The following is a 23,692-nucleotide window of genomic DNA, read 5'->3' on the forward strand; positions in this document are numbered from 1 at the left end:
CTGGGAAGCCCTCCAGTTACCCTACGTGCCTCTAATAGTCTGAACACACGTCCACCTGATCCTCAGATTAATTGTAAACCCATACTTTATCTTGTCACATTCCTCACTGGAGTCCTTAATTGACTTCTCCTTGCCTCCAGGATAAAGTCCAAGTTCCTTAGCATGCCAAATAGAGTCCTTAATTATGTGGCCTCTCCTAACCATAGCGCCCAATCACTCACCATCCTTCTCCCCAAGTATATTTAACCACCTGCAATTTCTGCAGGCACTGCACATTCTTGTTTCTCAGGTTTTACTTGGGCACTTTCAAAATTCCTCCCACTGGGAACATCTTTAGCCTACTTCCTAACCTCACTCCTCCTTATCCTTTGAAATAAAGGAATTACCTGCTCACCTCTCTACTTTTGCTATATGGATAGTAAGCTCCTTGAGGGCAGACAAGGTATCTAATTCTTTTTTGTAATCTCACTATATACCATGGCTTCCCTGGTGACTCAGACAGTAAAGAATCGGTGTGCAATGCAGGAGACCTGGGTTCGATCCCTGGGTCTGAAAGATGCCCTGGAGAAGGACTGACTACCTACTCTAGTATTCTTGCCCAGAGAATTACATGGACAGAGGGGCTTGATGGGATATACAGTCCATGAGGTTGCAAAGGTGAGCGACTAACACACTATACACCACAATGTCATAAACATTATTATTGTTGTTTAGTACCTACAAATACTGTTGTGGGTACTCCATAAAAGAAAGAATGCCTGGATATACTCCTGAAAGATTGAGTTAAAAAAAAATTAAAATTCTAGAGGCTATTTCCCTGGTAAGAAGGGTTAGAATGCAAATTAAAATTTCAAAAGGCAACTGAAACTTAGAAAATTAAACTTACAGGTGGACAGGATCTCAGAGTTCTTATAGTCCAATGTATGAAGGCCTGCAGACTTTAAAAAGTTAAAATATTAAATGTAACTCAAATTTACACATCAGGATCAACTAGGTCTGTATTTAGCAACGTTTCCTGTGTTTTTAAAGTTTTGTTGTTTTTCCTGTACCCTTGATTCTTTGGCCTTTCCTTTGTCTTTCGCTTTATTATAAAATCCAACAATGGCTACCAAATTTCCTAAAAGTGTGTTAGTTACTCAGCTGTGTCTGACTATTTGTGATCTCATGGACTGTAATCTGCCAGGCTCTTCTATGCATGGAATTCTCCAGGCAAGAATACTGGAGCGGGTTTCCATTCCCTCTCCAGAGGATCTTCCCGACCCAAGGATGGAACAAGACTTTCCGACATTGCAGGTGGAGTCTTTACTGTCTGAGCCACCAGGGAAGCCCCAGTGAATTCAGTAAATCCAACACCTCAATCTGAATGATAGCATGTCTTGTGTATTCATCCCTGTATCTGAATCTCTTTGCTAAACACGTTGAATGTCTCACAGTGCATTTTCTGTTTCTTACTTGTGGCCTGGGAGTAGAATGTTTTAGCTGAGTCAAACAACTTATTTCCTTCTGCCAGAGCAAGCTTTTATCATCAACTTTTTATGTTTTCTGCATATTTTTACTATTAACTATTTATATAACATAAAATTATAAAAACTCTGAGCAAAAATGAGTTCCTATGTGAATAATATTGTTCTTCTACAAGATATATAGGAATCAATCCTGTATTTGTGTATGGTAGATTTGCAAATACATGTGTAAAATATTTACTAATCTATTTTGCTTCACCCTTTATGCAAAGTTTGTCTTCTGTTACAAAGAGCAGAAGTGTAGTGTGTGGTGTTTTTCCAATCCTTTTTTGTGTGTGGTAAAATACAAGTAACATAAAATTTACCATCTTAATTGTCATTTAAAAATATATATATATTATTTATTTGGATGCGCTGGGTCTTAGTGGCAGTATGTGGGATCTAGTTCCTCGACCAGGGATTGAACCCAGGCCTCCTGCACGGGGACATGGAGTCTCAGTCACTGGACTACCAGGGAAATCCCCATCAATCATTTTAAACTGTATGTGCACTGCGCTTAGTTGCTCAGTCGTGTCCGACTCTGCAACCCCGTGGACTGTAGCTCACCAGGCTCCTCTGTCCATGGGATTCTCCAGACAAGAATACTGGAGTGGGTAGCCATTCCCTCCTCCAGAGGATCTTCCCAAGCCAGAGATTAAACCCAGGTCTCCTGCATTGTAGGCAGATTCTTCACCATCTAAGCCAACAGGAAAGCCCAAGAATACTGGAGTGGGTAGCCAATATTCCTTGTCCAGGGGATCTTTCTGACCCAGGAATCAAACCAGGGTCTCGTGCATTGCAGGTGGATTCTTTACCAGCTGAATTACCAGGGAAGCCTGAAAACTGTATAGAGAGAAGAAAATGAAGTCACTTAGTCGTGTCCAACTCTTTGTGACCCCATGGACTGTAGCCTACCACACTCCTCCATCCATGGGATTTTCCAGGCAAGAGTACTGGAGTGGGTTGCCATTGCCTTCTCCAGGGGATCTTCCTGACCCAGGGATCGAACCTGAGTCTCCCACATTGTGGGCATGTGCTTTACCATCTGAGCCACCAGGGAAGTCATAGTTCAGTGCTATTGAGTCCATTCCTATAATTGCCAATTGTCACTAACTTCCACCTCCAGAATTCTTTTTATCTTGCAAAACTGTAACACTATCCCTTTCCCCAGGTCCTGGCAACCACCATTCTACTTTCTGTCAGTACGATTTTGACTACTCTGAGTACCCCATGTAACTGGAATCATACAGTGTGTGCTTTTTTGTGACCAGTTATTGACTTAGCACAATGTCTGTGATGTTTATCCATGTTGTAGCACATTTCAGAATTTCCTTTCTTTTTAAGGCTGAATAATATTTCACTGTACATGTATACCACCTTTTCCTTATCCACTTCATTCATCCATGGACACTTGGGGTGCTTCCATGGTTTAGCTATTTTGAATAATGCTGTGATGAACATGGATGTACAAATATCTTTTTGAGGTTCTGCTTTTAATTATTTTGAGTATATACCTAGAGGTGGAATTGCTGGATCATAGGCTAGCTCTGTTTTTAATTTTTTTGAAAGAAATGTCATGTTACTTTCCACAACAGCTGTATCATTTTACATTCTTACTGACAGTGGAAGGGTTCCAATTTCTCCAATTTCTTACCAACACTTGTTGGGTTTTTCTTTTTTTGATAGTTGTTGTTGAGCTGCTAAGTTGTGTCCAACTCTTGATATCCCATGGACTGTAGCCTGCTAGGCTCCTCTGTCCATGGGATTTCCCAGGCAAGAATACTGGAGTGGGTGGCCATTTCCTTCTCCAGGGGATCTTCTTGATTCAGGGATCAAACTCATGTCTCCTGCATTGCAGGCAGATTCTTTACCATTCTTTACCACTGAGGCACCAAGCCCCCTTTTTTTTCAATTCTTTTTTTCATAGTTCAGTTCAGTTCAGTTCAGTTCAGTCGCTCAGTCATGTGTGACCCCAAGGACTGCAGCACCAGGCTTTCGTGTCCATCACCAGCTACTGGAGCCTGCTCAAACCCACATCCATCAAGTCGGTGATGCCATCAAACCATTTCATCCTCTGTTGTTCACTTCTCCTCCTGCCTTCAATCTTCCCCACCATCAGGGTCTTTTCCAATGAGTCAGTTCTTCGTATCAGGTGGCCAAAGTATTGGAGTTTCAGCTTCAGCATCAGTCCTTCCAATGAATATTCAGGACTGGTTTCCTTTAGGATTGACTGGTTTGATCACCTTGCAGTCTGACTGGTTTGATCTTTTTTTTTTTTTTTTTACAGTAGCTATCCTAACTGGTGTAAGGGAGTAACTTGTTTTTATTGTTAGGATTATTTGGCCTATTTTGAATAATTGGATAGCCTAAAGTACTTTTGTTTTTATTGGTCATTTTTGAGTTTGTTTACAAAGCTGTTGTTGTTGCAAATAAAAGATAAAACATACTGCTCTCATTTCCTGAATATTGATCCATAGTCTCTCTGACACCAAATAATCAGTGACCTTGAACTGATGACAACATCACATGGGCTTCCTAACCTTGAAATTTGCTTTTAAAGTCAGAAACAGTGACTGGCCCTTTTTTGTTTATTTTTGTTTAATGACTATATTTAATTATGTTAAAAATTACTGCTAGGCTTCTTTGTTTTTAGCTCTGTAAATGGATATTGTGATTATGTTTAAAAAAGAGTTCTTACTTATGTGGTAATCATTTCACATATATGTAAGCCAAGCCCTTAAGCTGTATACCTTAAACTCATACAGTGCTTGAGGTCAATTATATCAATAAAATAAAAAATTAAAGACAAAATGAAATATTACAAATAAACAGAAAGAGTTCTTACCTTTTGTTTGTTGCTTTAGCTGCTCAGTCATGTCCAACATTTTATGACTCCATGGACTGTTGCCCTGCCAGGCTCCTCTGTTCATGGGATTTCTCAGGCAAGAATACTGGTGTGGGTTGCCATTTCCTCCTCCAGCATCTTATCTTTTTCCGTTGTTCAGTTGCTTAGTCGTGTCCAACTCTTTGCAACCCATGGACTGCAGCATGCCAGGCTTCCCTGTCCTTTACCATCTCCCTGAGCTTGTTCAAACTCGTGTCTACTGAGATGGTGATGCCAACCAACCATCTCATCCTCTGTCGTCCCCTTCTCCTCCTGCCTTCAGTCTTTCCTAGCATCAGGGTCTTTTCCATTGAGGTGCATCAGGTGGCCAAACTATTGGTCAAAGCTTCGGCTTCAGCATCAGTCCTTCCAATGAATATTCAGGACTGATTTCCTTTAGGATTGACTGGTTTAATCTCCTTGCAGTCCATGGGATTCTTAAGAGTCTCCTCCAACACCACAGTTCAAAAGCATCAATTCTCCGGTGCTTAGCCTTCTTTATGGTCCAACTCTCACTTCCATACATGATTACTGGAAAAACCACAGCTTTGACTGAATGGACCTTTGTTGGCAAAGTAATGTCTCTGATTTTTAATATGCTATCTAGGTTGGTCATAGCTTTTCTTCCAAGGAGCAAGTGTCTTTCAATTTTGTGACTGCAGTCACCATCTGCAGTGATTTTGGATCCCAAGAAAATAAAGTCTGTCAATGTTTCTTATGTTTTAAAGATATATATTAAAATGTTTACAGAGGGACTTCCCTGGTGGTCCAGTGATTGGGACTCCAAGCTCCTGACGCAGGGGCCCCAGGTTTGATCACTGGTAGGGAGACTGGGTCCTGCACACCACAACCGAAAGACCCCTCGTGTCACAGCTAAGATCCAGTGCAGCCAAGAAATTAAATAAATATTTTCAAATTAAAAAGAATGTTTACAGAGGAAAATGAAATAACGTCTGAAATGTGCTCTAAAATCATCCAGTGGAAGGTGGAGGGTGAGAGCCGGTAGGTTACAGATGAGAAAAGATAGGTCATTAACTGACAATTATTGAAGCTCAGTGATAGATTCAGGGAGGTTTGCTGTATTAGTGTCTTTAATTCTGAGGAAATTATAATTTCTCTTTATAAAACGTTTTTTTTAAGCTGTGTTTAATCCTGTAAGTTAAGTATATTAAAAGATGTATGGTAGTATGGTGAGAGTAGCTTTTCACTTAATGCAGAAAGTAAAGTTAAATAAAACATGTATATCACAGTCACATATTGCTTTTCTTGCACTTAATCTTAGCATAGATGACTGATGGTGTTCTCAAATGATATTAAGTTTGTATAATATTAGAAAACATTTTAATTACTAAAACTTGCTTCATTAGTTGAATAAAATTGGGGCAAAAGCACATTACTCCTAAATAGACCCATAATGCAAAGTCTACTTTTGCTGAAAGATGTACCACAGCTCTGTCCAATTGAACTTTCTGCAATGATGGAAATGTTCTATATCAGTGCTTTCCAATACAGTAGCCACTATACATATGGCTATTGAGCTGGCTCGTGTGACCAAGTGGCTAGTGAAACTGTAGAATTAAAATTTAAATTCTATTGATTTTCACTTGTACTTTTAAGTGCTTTTCATTAGAAGATCTGACAACTCATATTTTTCAGTGAAGATATATATCCCTTTGACAAGTAAAAAATAGTTACAAATTTAGTCCATAAATTTAAAATTGGTGATTAGAAGTCTAATAATACTGCTTTATAGATGATATTAAAATTTAAGCTTAGAAAGCATTATAAATATTATCTACAAATAATGTTACAAGATTTTAAATTTAGTTAGTCAATTACATTTATCTTGCTTTACAATTTCAGTTTTTAGTATATGATATCAAAGATTTTTAAGAGCTAAAAAGTAATATTTATAGAATGCTTAGCATATGTGAGACACTATTTAGGTATTTTATATGTATTCAATGTATTAAAGATTAACAAATTTAATCCTTATACCAACCTTAACAGGTTCAGTTCAGTTCAGTTCAGTCACTCAGTCGTGTCCGACTCTTTGCGACCCCATGAATCGCAGCACGCCAGGCCTCCCTGTCCATCTCCAACTCCTGGAGTTCACTCGGACTCACATCCATCAAGTCAGTGATGCCATCCAGCCATCTCATCCTCTGTTTTCCCATTCTCCTCCTGCCCCCAATCCCTCCCAGCATCAGAGTCTTTTCCAATGAGTCAACTCTTCGCATGAGGTGGCCAAAGTACTGGAGTTTCAGCTTTAGCATCATTCCTTCCAAAGAACACCCAGGGCTGATCTCCTTCAGAATGGACTGGTTGGATCTCCTTGCAGTCCAAGGGACTCTCAAGAGTCTTCTCCAACACCACAGTTCAAAAGCATCAGGTCTTCATCACTCAGCCTTCTTCACAGTCCAACTCTCACATCCATACATGACCACAGGAAAAACCATAGCCTTGACTAGATGGACCTTTGTTGGCAAAGTAATGTCTCTGCTTTTCAATATGCTATCTAGGTTGGTCATAACTTTCCTTCCAAGGAGTAAGCGTCTTTTAATTTCATGGCTGCAGTCACCATCTGCAGTAGGTACTCTGTTAATATTTCCATTTTTCAGTGAAGAAACTGAAATAGAGAAGTAACCTACTCAAGCTTATGCTAACAACTTCTGGGGTTGAGGATCTGAACCCAGAAATTTGGCTTAAGTTCATATTCTTAATTGCTTTGCTATACTTCCTCTTTTGAAATAATTTGGCTAAGAGTCAGACACAACTGAGCGACTTCACTTTCAATTTTCACTTTCCACTTTCATGCATTGGAGAAGGAAATGGTAACCCACTCCAGTGTTCTTGCCTGGAGAATCCCAGGGACAGCAGAGCCTGGTGGGCTGCTGTCTATGGGGTAGCACAGAGTCAGACACAACTGAAGCGACTTAGCAGCAGCAGCAGCAGTAGCAGCAGAAAAGGATTAAGAATGAATGATTAATTAGTGTGTTCACTAACTAATGTGTTCATAGTTTGAAGAAAAAATGTTCAAAGAAAAAAATGTGTTCATAGTTTCTCATCACTTAGGAAAAATCCTATGTAAGGTATTGTATTACAAGGTTAAGTAAAAAAGGATATAAAATTGGATACAGAGAACCACTCACTACGTTTATTCCTCCTTGCCCCTCTAAAAAACTATACTTAGGGAAAAAGACCAGAAATACATATTTTGTCTTTTTTGTATGTTCAAATTTTCCATAATAAGAAAAATGTTTATGAAAAAACTTTAGTTACTAAAATCATAAAGCATATTTAAAACTTCTTTATGGTCAATATTAATATTTGGTTTTAGAGGAAATCTAAATTGAGATTTTTAGGAAAGCTTATTAAAAATTCTCTTGAAAATTTTAGCTATTTATTTTCCCAGATGCTCACTCTGAGAATTAGTTTTAGTTGACTCTGAAGATACTTTTATTTCTAATAAGTTATTAGGTCCACATTCCTTAAAGATATCACTTTACTTATTTGTCTGCTAAACAAAATGAAACATTTTTTTTACCTAAAGAGACAAGTCTTTCTGCTAAGTCACTTCAGTCGTGTCCGACTCTGTGTGACCACAGAGACGGCAGCCCACCAGGCTACCCCATCCCTGGGATTCTCCAAGCAAGAACACTGGAGTGGGTTGCCATTTCCTTCTCCAAGACAAGTCTTTGGTAGTCCTTAAAATGGAACCCTTTGAACTGACATTTTAACCTCTCTGAGGCTGGCAAATAGATAGTGGGTAGAATAAAAAGTACATGTTTCACAAATTATTTGTCTTCCATTATTGATTTGAGTATTTTAGAAGCCAAAAATACCTTTTGGATATGCCATATGTACATGACCTAAGATGACTTTTTCATAAAGGGGGACTACATTGCACACATTAGTCAGGACTTCTGAAATTTATGAAAAAGACTTTTTAATTTCTGACTAGCAACATGAATCATTATGTTTCTAGCTGTCATTTATTGAACACTGACTATCTGGAAGGCACTCTAGTCCAGTGAGATGAGTAATTTCATTTCCATTTTACAAATGAGAAAATTGATATGCAAAAGGGAAATTCAATGTGGCCAAGTCAGTTTCTGTATAAGTGACAGAGTCAACTTTGATATTCAGTTCCACCATGGGTATTAATTCTGAAGATTAAATAAAAGAGCCCAGGAGAAAACAACCCAAACATCCACTGATGGATGAATGGATAAACTAAGTGTGGTATATACATATGTGTGCTGTGCTTAGTAGCTCAGTCTTGCTGACCCCATGGACTGCAACTCGCCAGGCTCCTCTGCCCATGGGGATTCTCCAGGCAAGAATACTGGACTGGGTTGCCATGCCTTCCTCTTCCCAACCCAGGGATCAAACCCAGGTCTCCCACATTGCAGGTAGATTCTTTACCATCTGAGCCACCAGGGAAGCCCAGGAATACTGGAGTGAGCAGCATATCTCTTCCCCAGGGAATCTTCCTGACCCAGGAATCAAACCAGGGTCTCCTGCATTGCAGGCAGATTCTTTACCAGCTGAGCTACCATGGAAGCCCGGTATACACATATAATGAATCATTGCTGCTAAGTCGCTTCAGTCGTGTCCGACTCTGTGTGACCCCATAGATGGCCCACCAGGCTCCCCCGTCCCTGGGATTCTCCAGGCAAGAATACTGGAGTGGGTTGCCATTTCCTTCTCCAATGCATGAAAGGGAAAAATGAAAGTGAAGTCGCTCAGTCGTGTCCGACTCTTCATGACCCCATGGTCTGCAGCCTACCAGGCTCCTCTGTCCATGGGATTTTCCAGGCAAGAGTACTGGAGTGGGGTGCCATTGCCTTCTCCAATGAATCATTAATCAGTCTTAAAAAAGGAATGAAATTCTGACATATATTACAACATGGATGCGCCTGAGGAAATAATGCTAAGTGTAATAAGCCAGACACAAGAGGACAAATATTGTATGGTCCACTTGTTTGAGGTACTCAAAATAGTCGAATATAGACAGCAAGTAGAATGATGGTGGCTAGGGGCTGGGGGGAAGGGAAAGGGACATTAGGGTTTAATGGGTACAGTTTCCACCTGGGATTATAAAGAAGTTCTGGAAACGGATGGTGGTGATGATGGCATAACAAAGTATGATTGTATTAATGCCACTGAACTGCTCAGGTAACAATGTGCTGTGTTTAGTTGCTTCAGTGGTGTCCGACTCTTTGCGACCCCATGGACTGTAGCTCACCAGCCTCCTCTGTCCATGGGACTCTCCAGGTAAGAATACTGGAATGGGTTGCCATGCCCTCCTCCAGAGGATTTTCCCAACCCATGGATCAAACACATGTCTCTTATTATCTCCTGCATTGGCAGGTGGGTTCTTTACCACTAGTGCCACCTGGAAAGCCTCACTTAAAATAATCAAATGGTAAATTTTACATTATTACACAATAAGAAGCAACTCATGAAGACTCTTTAGTAGAGTTCTAGCCTATTATGAGCTTCCCTGGTGTCTCAGAGGGTAAAGCATCTGCCTGCAGTGCAGGAGACCCAGGTTCAATCCATGAGTTGGGAAGATCCCCTGGAGGAGGAAATGGCAACCCACTCCAGTACTCTTGCCTGGAAAATCCCATGGATGGAGGAGCCTGGCACAGGCCACAGTCCATGGGGTCGCAAAGAGTCGGATATGACTGAGTGACTTCACTTTCAGTTTAGCCCATTATACAACCAGACTGAGCGACTTCACTTTCACTTTAGCCCATTATACAACCAAGTCAAGATTGAGGATCGTAAGAGACTCTAATCTATAAAAATAAACAGAAGTGGGAAGGAGATCATTAATGAGATGTCCTTTAAGTGGCCAGACCTAGTTCTATTTACATTTAGGATAAACCACGGAAAATTTCATAGAGAACTGTTAGGTATTTCCTAAATCTCATTTACAAAGTATGATATTTTGTTTTCCTTTTGGAGTATTTCTATGTTGATATTATAGATGGAGAAATATACCATGTTTATGGATCAGAAGAATCAATATAGTGAAAATGAGTATACTACCCAAAGCAATCTATAGATTCAATGCAATCCCTATCAAGCTACCAACGGTATTTTTCACAGAGCTAGAACAAATAATTTCACAATTTGTATGGAAATACAAAAAACCTCGAATAGCCAAAGCAATCTTGAGAAAGAATGAAACGGAGGAATCAACCTGCCTGACTTCAGGCTCTACTACAAAGCCACAGTCATCAAGACAGTATGGTACTGGCACAAAGACAGAAATATAGATCAATGGAACAAAATAGAAAGCCCAGAGATAAATCCATGCACCTATGGACACCTTATCTTTGACAAAGGAGGCAAGGATATACAATGGAAAAAAGACAAATCTCTTCAACACGTGGTGCTGGGAAAACTGGTCAACAACTTGTAAAAGAATGAAACTAGAACACTTTCTAACACCATACACAAAAATAAACTCAAAATGGATTAAAGATCTAAACGTAAGACCAGAAACTATAAAACTCCTAGAGGAGAACATAGGCAAACACTCTCTGACAGAAATCACAGCAGGATCCTCTATGACCCACCTCTTAGAATATTGGAAATAAAAGCAAAAATAAACAAATGGGACCGAATTAAACTTAAAAGCTTCTGCGCAACAAAAGAAACTATAAGCAAGGTGAAAAGACAGCCTTCAGAATGGGAGAAAATAATAGCAAATGAAGCAACTGACAAACAACTAATCTCAAAAATATACAAGCAACTCCTACAGCTCAATTCCAGAAAAATAAACGACCCAATCAAAAAATAAGCCAAAGAACTAAATAGACATTTCTCCAAAGAAGACATACAGATGGCTAACAAACACATGAAAAGATGCTCAACATCACTCATTATCAGAGAAATGCAAATCAAAACCACAATGAGGTATCATTTCACGCCAGTCAGAATGGCTGCTATCCAAAAGTCTACAAGCAATAAATGCTGGAGAGGGTATGGAGAAAAGGGAACCCTTTTACACTGTTGGTGGGAATGCAAACTAGTACAGCCACTATGGAGAACAGTGTGGAGATTCCTTAGAAAACTGGAAATAGAACTGCCTTATGACCCAGCAATCCCACTGCTGGTCATACACACTGAGGAAACCAGAATTGAAAGAGATACGTGTACCCCAATGTTCATCGCAGCACTCTTTATAATAGCCAGGACATGAAAGCAACCTAGATGTCCATTAGCAGATGAATGGATAAGAAAGCTGTGGTACATATACACAATGGAGTATTACTCAGCCATTAAAAGAATTCATTTGAATCAGTTCTAATGAGGTGGATGAAACTGGAGCCTATTATACAGAGTGAAGTAAGCCAGAAAGAAAAACACCAATACAGTATACTAACACATACATAGGGAATTTAGAAAGATGGTAACGATAACCCTGTATGTGAGATAGCAACAGAGACACAGATGTATAGAACAGTCTTTTGGACTCTGTGGGAGAGGGAGAGGGTGGGATGATTTGGGAGAATAGCATTGAAACATGTATAATATCATATATGAAACCAATCAACAGTCCAAGTTCGATGCAGGATACTGGTTGCTTGGGGCTGGTGCACTAGGATGACCCAGAGGGATGGTACAGGGAGGGAGGAGGGAGGGGGGTTCGGGATGGGGAACACGTGTATACCCGTGGTGGATTCATGTTGATGTATGGCAAAACCAATACAATATTGTAAAGTAATTAACCCTCAATTAAAATAAATAAATTTATATTTAAAAAAAAAGACAGCATCCTAAGAATGGATGCTATGCGTCTATTGAAAGAAGAAAGTATTAATCGCTCAGTGGTGTCTGACTCTTTCTGACCCTATGGACTGTAGCCCACCAGGCTCCTCTGTCCATGGGATTCTCCAGGCAAGAATACTGGAGTGCGTTGCCATTTCCTCCTCCAAGGGATCTTCCCAACCCGGGGATCGAATTCAGGTCTCCTGCAATGCAGGCAGATTTTTTATCTTCTGACCCTAGCCTTGAAACGGAGGCTTCAATCACTTATAGACAATAAATCAATAATCAGGGCCTACTTTGTGCAAGGTCCCATATTGGTTACTAAAAGTAGACACATCGTATCCTCTGCAGGTAGGGCCTGAAGGCAGGAGAAGTCAGTCTCATGGAAAGGTGTGAAAAAGAGAGGTGAGCAGGCCAAACGGCTAAGCCTTTTGAAGGTAATGTTGAAAGGAACAGACACTAAGATGGACAGTCTCATACTCACATGGACAAGCATGTACACTCTCACTCTCTGAAACTAAAGGTCAGATTTAAAAATATATTTAAATAGATGAGATGCCGATGGATAGTTCTGTACCAATGTATTCCTCCTAACCCAATTTTATTATTTATTTATTTATTTATTTGGCTGTGTCTTAGTTGCAGCACGTGGAATCTTTTGGGATCTTTAGTTGAGGCATGTAAACACTTAGCTGTGGCATGTGGGATCTAGTTCCCTGATCAGGGATCAAACCCAGCCCCCACCCCCAGATTGGGAGTGCTGAGTCTTAGCCACTGGACCCTCAGGGAAGTCACTCTTGACTCTAATTTGGAGTATGATTTCCCCACCCTATCCTTCGGCATTTTAAACACAAGCATAAGAGAAGACGGGCTTCCCAGGTGGTGTGGTGGTAAAGAACCTGCCTGCCAATGCTGGAGACATAAGAGATGCAGGTTCAATCCCTGGGTTGGGACGATCCCTGGAGGACGAAATGGCAACCCACTCCAGTTTCTTATCTGGAAAATTCCATGGACAGAGGAGCCAGTGAGCCACTAGAAGCTAGGGGAGAAGTATGGGATAGATTCTTCTTCACATCCTCCCAAAGAAACAATCCTGCTGACATTTCATCTGTGATTTCTAGCCTCCAAAATTGTGACAAAATAAATTTTTGTTGCTTTAGCCTCTCAATTTGTGGTTCTCTATTACCACAGCACTAGGAAACTAATACAAGTCCCAAACTAGAAACAAACTGAATGCCAATTTACTCAGTAAACAGTTAAATAATGTATGGTACATTCACACAATGGAATACTGTACAACAACAAAGTGAACTAACTACAACTACTCCAACAATATGAATAAATCAGGACTTCCCTGGTGGTTTAGTGGTTAAGACTTTGTGCTTCCAATGCAGGGGGCATGAGTTTGATCTCTGGTTGGGGAAATAAGATCCCACAAGCTGTGTGTTACAGCAAAAACAAAACCCCAAAACAAACAAACAAAAAAAAAAAACCAGTATGAATAAATTTTACAAACATAAAGTTAATCAAGACAATCAGACTTGCAGGGAACAAAAGGTACAATTCCATGCAGATAAAGTCAAAAGTTTGTATACAAATATTAAAAGTCAGGATTATGGTTAATATTTGTATGGGAGTAGAGACTGGGAGTGGGCCACGGGGTTTCCTGGGATTCTGGAAATATCCTAGTTCTTAATACGGGTGCTGTTCGCAGAGGCTCAGTTTGTGAAAAATCTTTGTGCTATTCACTTAGGAATTTCATGCTTTTGTGTATGTATGTTTGTTTCAGTTAAAAAAAAATTGTTTAAAGTTAGAAAACTCAGCAAATCCCCTTTCCCTCACTTGATCTGTGACCTGTGGTAAATTCCTTAAGATTCTATATCTGTTTCCTGATATGTAAAATTATAATAACAACATGTAATAACTGCATGTGTTTGGTGTGAAATATGTCGCTCAGTCCTGTGCGACCCCATGGATTATAGCCCGCCAGGCTCCTCTGTCCATGGAATTCTCTAGGCCAGAATACTGAAGTGGGTTGCCATTCCCTTCTCCAGGGTTCTTCCCCACCCAGGGATTAAACCCAGGTCTCCTACACTGAAGGCAGATTCTTTACCACCTGAATACCAGGAAAGCCCTAAGTAAAAGCACTTAGTAAAACTGGCAGCTAATTTCAACAGTGTTATCCGTTATTACCACAATTATAAAGTCTGACAATATACTACGGAATAGTTTTACTCCTGGACAACAACAACTGACACATTTTCTACGGTTACACATGCTGTTTGTGGTTGCTGTTCAGTCATTAAGTTGGGTCCCCTTCTTTACATCCCCATGGAGTGCAGCACGTCAGGCTTCCCTGACCATTACCATCTCCCAGAGTTTGCTCAAACGCTTCATGTTCATTGAGTCGGTGATGCCATCCAACCATCTCATCATCTGTTGCCCTCTTCTCCTCCTGCCTTCTATCTTTCCCAGCATCAGGGTCTTTTCTAATGGGTAGGCTCTTTGTCCAATACTTTGGCCATCAGGTGGTCAAAGTATTGGAGCTTCAGCTTCAACATCAGTCCTTCCAATAAATATTCAGGGTTGATGTTGATTTCCTTTAGGATTGACTGATTTGAGCTCCTTGCAGTCCAAGGGACTATCATGAGTCTTCTCCAGCACCACAATTTGAAAGCAGGAGTTATTATTGTATAATGACTTGTGTAGAGCATAAGTCCAGTCACTTGGGCTAGAAAAATAAGATGTGACCAAGTTGGGAGGCCTAACCAGCTTCTGTGTTTTTAGTCTTCATCTTCCCTACCTTGTGATATTTTAAAAAATATTTATTTATGCTATTTATTTGTCTATGCTGTGTCTTAGTTGTAGCATGTGTGATCTAGTTTCCTGGCCAGGAATGGAACTGTGCTCCCCTGCATTGGGAGTGTGGAGTCTTAGCCACTGGATCACCAAGGAAATCCCCGTATGTTGTAATATTTGTTCCACATGTTAGGTGTAAAAAGTGTTAAACATCACTTTTTTTCTGGCAGTCACTAGAAAATGCAAGAAGGGAAAAGGGCCTTCAGAAACAACTACCTGCTTTATTTGTATGGTTACATTTCCTGTGAACGTCAAAACAATCTGTGAGACAGACAGGGAAGGAATTTTTAGTGTTCTGATTTTAAAGATGAACAAACAAGCTCAGCAGGTTAAGTGACCTACTCAGCAGCCTCACTGCTAAGATATGGCATAGTTGGGACATAAGCCATTAGAAAATTGTGTGGCTCATTCAGGAAGTAAATGAAGGAGATTAATTTAAGGTGAATAGTAAGAGAGTTTTTGAGCAATGGTGTCCAATGGAAACTTCAGTGAAGATGCAAATGTTTTTATCAGCACTGCCCAATATGGTAGCCACTAAACACCTGTGGCTAGTGGCAATGAGGAAGTAAAATTTTAATATTATTAATTTGAATTTAAACTGTCACGTGTGGGTGCATTCTCAGTTGCTAAGTCCTGTCCATCTCTTTGATGCCCCATGGACTGTAGCCTGCCAGGTTTCTCTGTCCATAGGATTTTCCAAGAAAGAATATTGGAGTGGGTTGCCATTTCCTCCTCCAGGGGATCTTCCTGATCCAGGGATCGAATCCAAGTCTCCTCCATTTTGTATATTGGCAGGTGAATTCTTTACCAGTGAGCCACCTGGGAATCCCTGGTTGCATGTAGCTAGGGGCTATTGGATGTATGTGTAGTTATATTGTTTCAGGAATCAAGGTCAAGTCCCAGGGTCGGTGTTGGAACTGGGCTAACTTTATATGGTTAGGTCATCTTCAACCTTACATGAACAGATATATAAGTATGTATGGGGTTGGGATTTTTTGATGTTTAAGCTTATACACATACAACTAATGTTAGGTACCTATTCTGTTTTCAAAGACTATATTTTTGAAGGACCTATTCATTTTATTTTAAAAAGATGTTTTACTTGTTCCAAAGCAGCAACCCCTGAGAGGATTAGCAACTATCTCAGAATTAATCCTTTTGTGGCAAAACATTTGACCAACACTTCTTCCAAAGAAATTTTGATGTGTCGAGTTCTTGAAATGTCAGAGTTCTAAATGTTTATTCTGATTTGTACTGTTTTGGAGGGTTATTTCTGGCTGGATGCGATAGGAACAGTCAGCGGAGTATTTTGGATTGTTTTATGAGTTACCACATTAGAACAAAGCTGAAAGTTGGGTGGTAGCTTTGCAGATAGCCCTTTAAGGTTGCCTTACCTCTCTGAGCCTCAGTTTCCATATTTTCAAAACCAAAGTGTCTGGGTGGGTGATCTGGAAAGTCCCTTCAAGTGCTAGAGTTTTTATAGCTCCATGAAAACAAACATTCCTCTTTTTTCCAAACAGGTGGATTCTAAGGAAATTTCAAGGGCCTGTAGTGAACCAAATCATCTGCCTCATTCAAACCAAGAATAAATTACATTCAATTTTCTACTCTATGTGTATCTCTGTGTGTGTTTTTGTAACACTGATGCTTTTCTTTTAAAAAGTCAATATCTGGATGGTATGGTGTGAATGTTTGTGTTCCCCTAGATTCAGCTGTTGAAACTCTAAAGCCCAGGTTGATGGCATTAAGAAGTGGGTCTTCAGGAGGTGATTAAGTCCAGAGATGGGGCTCTCATGAATGGGACTTAAGTAGCTATAAAAGAATCCCTAGAGGGATCCCTCACTGGCCCTTCTGCCCTGTGGGAACAATGAGAATTCCATACTCTGAAACCTACAAAGGGACTCTGGTGAAAACCAGACCATGCCGCACTCTGATTTTGGACTTCCAACCCCCCAAACTTTGAGAAATAAATATCCATTGTTTATAAACCATCCAATCTGTGGTAATCTGTCATAGTATCCCCAAAAGACTAAGACACTGGATAAAGAAGAGGATTTGAACTTGATGTCTTCGTGCTTATTGGGGAAATAACATCAGATTTCTCAATGATCATTCTCTATAAGCATAATTTATATATATTTCATGGAAACTTTATTATTGACAGGTAAACTGGGATACATTATAAGTATTTTACTTATTCTAGAATAAAACTTCCAGATATAAAGGGAATTCCACCACCATCTCTTTTTTTTTCCCCATTATCTGGGCTTACATTGGCTCTGTTAAGCCCTTAGGTTTTTCCCCCTATTTGAATCTTTTTTTTTTTTTTAATTTACTTATTTGGCTGCACCAGTTCTTAGTTGCAGCATGTGGGATCTCAGTTTCCTGACCAGGGATTGAATCTGGGCCCCCTGCATAGGACACTCAGAATCTCAGCCACTGGACCACCAAGGACGTCCCTCCCCAGTGTGAATCTTAAGGCTGGGTAATGGGTATGAATTTTTCCCTAGTTCTGTGTGATAAGTCACTCTAATTACTGACATCATTTTGTCCCTTCAGATTTTTTTTTTTTAATCCGTGCCCTTTATCCTCAGTACTGAAATGAGACAACTTTGTTATATGGCGACCTTATTGTTAATGTTGTATTATGTTGTTCACAGTGAAGCAGCATACTGACTGCAGGCTACTTAACAAATGAAGCCTGGTGCCTCCCATGAAGAAAATGATGTTTAAAATGGGACGACCCAGAGGGATGGTATGGGGAGGGAGGAGGGAGGAGGGTTCAGGATGGGGAGCACATGTATACCTGTGATGGATTCATTTTGATATTTGGCAAAGCTAATACAATTATGTAAAGTTTAAAAATAAAATAAAATTAAAAAAAATGTTAAGAACACTTTGATATGTAGAAGACACTTTTCTTTCTTGTATTTTTTACACCCCACCTCCCCCCCACATACAAATAGTGTTTATCTTCTTTTCTTACACGATAATCAAATGTAAGTCAAGGGAAAACTGAATAGGCAATATTAGTGCCAGCCCTGCTCTTCTGTGATGAAAGTGATTATCAGGCTTTCAGAGAAAAAAAGAACAACACAAAAAGTCATGCTTTAGTGTGGTTAAAGAATAGTCTTCCATATTCCAGGTAAAGCAAAGACCATTTTAATAACTTATAACTTGCGTGCTTAGTCGCTCAGTCACGTCCAACTCTTTGCGACCCCACTAGGATTGGTAGCCCACCAACTGGGGTTGGGATTGGTAGCCCACCAGTCTCCTCTGTCCAAGGGATTCTCCAGGCAAGAATACTAGAGTGGGTAGCTATTCCCATCTCCAGGGGATCTTCCTGACCCAGGGATGGAACCAGGTCTCCTGCATTGCAGGTGGATTCTTCACTGCCTGAGCTACCAGAGAAGCCCCAACAACTTATGACTTAGCCCAACTTAAAAAATATGTAATTCTGAAGGCAAAATGGCTGCTGATTTGCTTAGATTTGTTGCTCATGACCTAACAAAGAAAAAATAAAAATTTTAATAAAAAATATTGTTATCTGAAATGTAGCTTATCAAAATTCAAATGTTTTCTGATTGTTGCCTGTTGGTTCCTCTATATCCAACAGTACATGTATAAAATAAAGCTGAGAGGAAATATTTATTACGAAAATTTATTTTAAATCTATAAGCTAATTCTCTGGTACTTCCTTTCTCTCTTCTGCTTTCCCTCTTCCCTTTATCCTTGATTATACAGAGACAATTTCTTTTTGTAGTGTTGGCAACCTACTCCAGTACTCTTGCCTGGAAAATCCCATGGATGGAGGAGCCTGGTGGGCTACAGTCCATAGGGTCGCAAAGAGTCAGACACGACTGAATGACTTCCCTTTCACTTTTCACTTCATGCATTGGAGAAGGAAATGGCAACCCACTCCAGTGTTCTTGCCTGGAGAATCCCAGGGACGGGGGAGCCTGGTGGGCTGCCGTCTATGGGGTCACACAGAGTTGGACGTGACTGAAGCGACTTAGCAGCAGCAGCAGCAGCAGCAGCAGCAGTGTTTAAAAAACTTGTGATAGTTTGCTTTGTCAACTTGCTTATGCTATAGTCCCAACTATTCAATGGAATACTAATCTAAGCATGCTGTGAACTTATCTTGTAGATATGATTAAAGTTCAAAAGGGGCTTCCCTGATAGCTCAGTTGGTAAAGAACCCATCTGTAATGCAGGAGACTCCGTTTTGATTCCTGGGTTGGACAGATCTGCTGGAGAAGGGATAGGCTGCCCACTCTAGTATTCTGGCCTTGAGAATTCCACAGACTGTATAGTCCATGGGGTTGCAAAGTGACTGAACGACATGACTGAGTGACTTTCACTTTCAAAGTTCAAAATAAGTTGATTTTAAGTAAAGGGGATTATCTTCTATAATCTGGGTAGGCTTTAAGAGCAGAATTGAGGCTTCTCAGAGGAAGAAGAAATTCTGTTTGTAGACAGCAGTTTCTAGAGTTCCAGTGGCCTGTGTGACAGATTTGGACTGGCCTAGCACTCCAGTACTCTTGCCTGGAGAATCCCATGGACGGAGGAGCCTGGAAGGCTGCAGTCCATGGGGTCGCTGAGGGTCGGACACGACTGAGCAACTTCACTTTCACTTTTCACCTTCACGCACTGGAGAAGGAAATGGCAACCCACTCCAGTGTTCTTCCCTGGAGAATCCCAGGGACGAGGGAGCCTGGTAGGCTGCCGTCTATGGGGGTCGCACAGAGTCGGACACGACTGAAGTGACTTAGCAGCAGCAGCAGCAAGCCCCCAAAACAGTGTAAGACAATTCCTTGCAATAAATCTCTTTATGTACATCTTCTATTGGTTCTATCTCTTTGGTTGAGCTGACTGATAAAGAACATTAGCTGTGTTTTAGATTCTTCAAACATGCTGGGAAGAGAAGAAAGAGGCAAAGGAAGTAGATACCTGATTCGTCAAGTTGCTCATTTTACAAGATTTCCTCTCTAAAATTATAGAGCTGAACAGATGACAGGAATCTCAGAAACAGTTAAATAAGGAACACTATTTGAAGCTAAATTGAGGTTCGTGCCTACAAACTGCTTAAGAGATCCACATACATGGTAACAGAGATAAAACTGCAGTAATAAGTATGCTTATTTTTATTTACTAAATGATAACAGTTGATTGTGTTTTCCAAAATCTACTTAAGAATTCATGTACTGAAAATAATGGCTAACGAATTTTTATTAGAGACATAGAAATCTGAAAATGTGTACTCCAGATAGAGAATGTGATTTTACCTCTTTTTGATACTTCTCTAGATAACGCTGTGGTCACACTAACCATCAATAGCTACTGAGGAGTAGTTCTACTGAGTTGGCCAAAAAGTTCATTTGGATTTTTCTGTAACATCATATGGAAAAACCTGAACGAACTTTTTTTCCAACCCATTATGTTGTATGTTGTAGAGGAAGTGATATAAAAAAACTAAAAATCACCGAAGAAGTAAAATTTGGAGTTTTTCCTGCCTTGATTTAGGCCTCTGTAGATGGTCATCTGCCAGCAATGGCATGTCTACTGCTCTTTAACAGATGGGAATCTCAACAAAATTCCTGCATACCTTGTTAGAGATAAGAGGAGGATGTGGAGGGCTTCCCTGGTGGCTCAGACTGTAAAGAATCTGCTTACAATGCAGGAGGTCTGGGTTCAATCCCTGGGTCGGGAAGATCCTTTGGAGAAGGGAATGGCTACCCACTCCAGTATTCTTGCCTGGAGAATTTCATGGGCAGAGGAGTCTGGTGGGCTATAGTCCATGGGGTCGCCAAGAGTCAGACATGACTGAGTGGCTAACAATTTCACTTTCTTTCAAGGAGGATAAGAACTGGGCTGACTTCTGGAGGGAATTCCTCTGCTTCTGGAAGAATAAGAGGGATTCCCAGTGGGAAGTATGTCCAGGTAAAGGGGCCCTGTGACTTGGCCTGACAGCATCACTCTAAAGAACAAAATCAAAGTCATTCTTAACAGGAAGGCTATAGATACATTACGTCCCCATGAGAAAATGATCACAATGGAGGGTACTTAGGGTTATTCTGGAGATGAAATATCAGTTACGTGAAAGGACAGTTGCACAGTTTTGATAATAACAACGTTCAATTACCTAATTTTTTTTTAATTATCTATTTTCTTCATTTATTTTCAGCTGTGCTGGGTCTTTGTGGCTATGTGCGGGCTTTCTCTAGTTTCAGTGAGTGGGGGCTACTCTCTAGTTGCAGTGTGTGGGCTTCTCAGTGCGATGGCTTCTCTTGTTGCAGAGCACAGGCTCTGGGTATGCATGCTTCAGTAGCTGTGGCTCGCGGGCTTGGTTGCTCCGCTGTATGTGGGATCTTCCCAGACCAAGGACTGAACCCATGTCACCTACAATGCAGGCAGATTCTTTACTGCTGGATCACCAGGGATGACCCATCATTTTCTATCTTATAAAAAAAAAAAATGCTGACAACATTTCAGTTCTATAAGGATCAAGCCATTAGGCATCACATATCTTAGAGTGTGACCTGAAGGGAATTAAGGACGGAAAACATCAGAAAACATTCTTTGCTTTGGGTATACTGGCCCTTAGTTCAGAAGAACATCTAAGGAAAAATTTCAAAGGACCTCAGACTCTTTCATCTTCCCATACACAGTTAGGCAGACTAAAGATAATTTTAATGTGAGATAGCTGTTTTTTGCGATTAGCAGTAATCTTTTCAGGCTTGACTACGTATTTTTTTCCCAGCAAAAAAAGTTTATAGGTATCCTGGCTCCTCCCTTCCCTCTTCCGAGTAGCTCCTCAGAGCTATCTGACAAGCTGTTTCGGGACTGCAGCCTTCCAAAAGTTCCTCAGGTAAAATTTAACTTACAGCCATTTTGTGCGTTTTTTCTTTCGACTGACCATCTTGGTACTTGTCTAGGTTGGGCTCTCAAGGAAGCAGATACTGTAATGAAATTTTGAGTGCAGGAGCTTTATTAGAGAGTTAACATCTGTGAAAGCACAAAGGATGGGGTGCAGAGAGCTGTCACAACATACTGCAGAGCTGACAAAATCTCTGCTAGTTCAGCAGGGAACTCTGGAGCAGACGGCCCCTAAAAGGGCTCCAGTGTCAGGCAAAACAGTTAGTCCTGTGCCCTGGCCTTGTTTAGTCAACAGCAGAGTGCCACCCTGAAAATAGCGGGACTTCAGAGTAAAAAGCTGAAGGAAACCCCAACAAAACTAACAGCTGGATGGCTCTAGGCAGAGGGCACTTTCATGACAGGGAATCCAGACATCTTATGTCCACATCTGCCCCAGTACTACTAATTAAATTTTTGCTGGCACTGTCTTTGGTGGTGAAGAGGTCTTAGTGAGGTGTACTCTAATTCTAAAATTCCACATGAGGGACTTCCCTGGTGGTTCAGCGGTTGAGAGTCCACCTTGCAATGTTGGGGACTTGGGTTCGATCCCTGGTCAGGGAAGTAGGATCCTACATGAATCGGAGCAGCTGGGCCTGTACGTTGCAGATACTGACACCAAGCACTGCAATGAAAAATCCCAGGTGACACAGCGAAGATCCCACATGCCACACCTAAGATCTAATGCAGCCAAATAAATAATAAAGCAAATAAATAAATATTTATAAAATTCCACTTGGGTTTATGGTGGTAGACCACCACCTTAGGTTACTAGACTTGTCACCACCAAAAGATTAAAGATGAAAAATATCAGATGTTGCTTAAGGCCTCTAAAATGATCAGAATATCATTACCCCCATGCCTTCACCCAGAAGTTGCTCCTATGGGACAACTCTTCTGCTTGTGATCCATCAAAGATCCAGTCTGACTTCCTGAAATACCACCTCCTTGATCTGTGAGAGATCAGAGATTCTCATTGTCCTCTGGAGAGCCATTCTGAGCCCTTTCTGCCCATTTCACAATGAAGTGCAACAGTGGACAGAAAGAGAAAGGAGTTGGTTCGCTGGTTGGATGGTTCATTTTAAGGATGTATTGCAGCATGGTGCTTAACATAGTGGGGGCTCTGGAGTCTGTCACCACTTGTTAGCGATTGGCTTTGGAAAGTTCCTGAACCTCCCAGTGCCTTAGTTTCCTGATTTGTTAAACCTGGATGACAATCGTGCCTACATCATGGAGATGCTGTGAAGACAAAATAACATAGCTCATGCAGTTCTTGGCTTGGGAAGGGGTCAACACATATCAACTCTTCTCCTTTTCTTTCCCCTCTTTCTCTTCCTCCTCTTCACTGAAAAGACACTTTTCCTGTTGAATTTTGTCACCTGCTCTCTAAATTACCAAACCATTCACAAAACTTGGGAGGAGAGTAAAACTGAAAGATCTGTTACTCTAACAAGATTTAGGATGTTTACTTTTGGTCAGGTCACTGGTTTTCACCATTATGTTCTCATTACTGTTCTGGGTGTGCTAGGTGTAAAAAATGGCCTCCGTTCTGTGCAGCAGCTTGTTTGAAAGACAAATGGACATATAAATGATTAATGAAAGTGCAGCTGCATATAAAATTAAGTTCTAAAGGAATGGTATAGATCATAAGCGATGTAGGGCTCTAATTTCATTTTGCTGACACTGGTGGTTGTCTTGATTGTTGAAAGGTAATATCATTTGAGGTGAAATTGTGAGAGTGAGTTCC

This window comes from Bos mutus, chromosome 12 (assembly GCF_027580195.1).
Source record: "Bos mutus isolate GX-2022 chromosome 12, NWIPB_WYAK_1.1, whole genome shotgun sequence".
In the NCBI taxonomy this organism is placed as follows: domain Eukaryota; kingdom Metazoa; phylum Chordata; class Mammalia; order Artiodactyla; family Bovidae; genus Bos; species Bos mutus.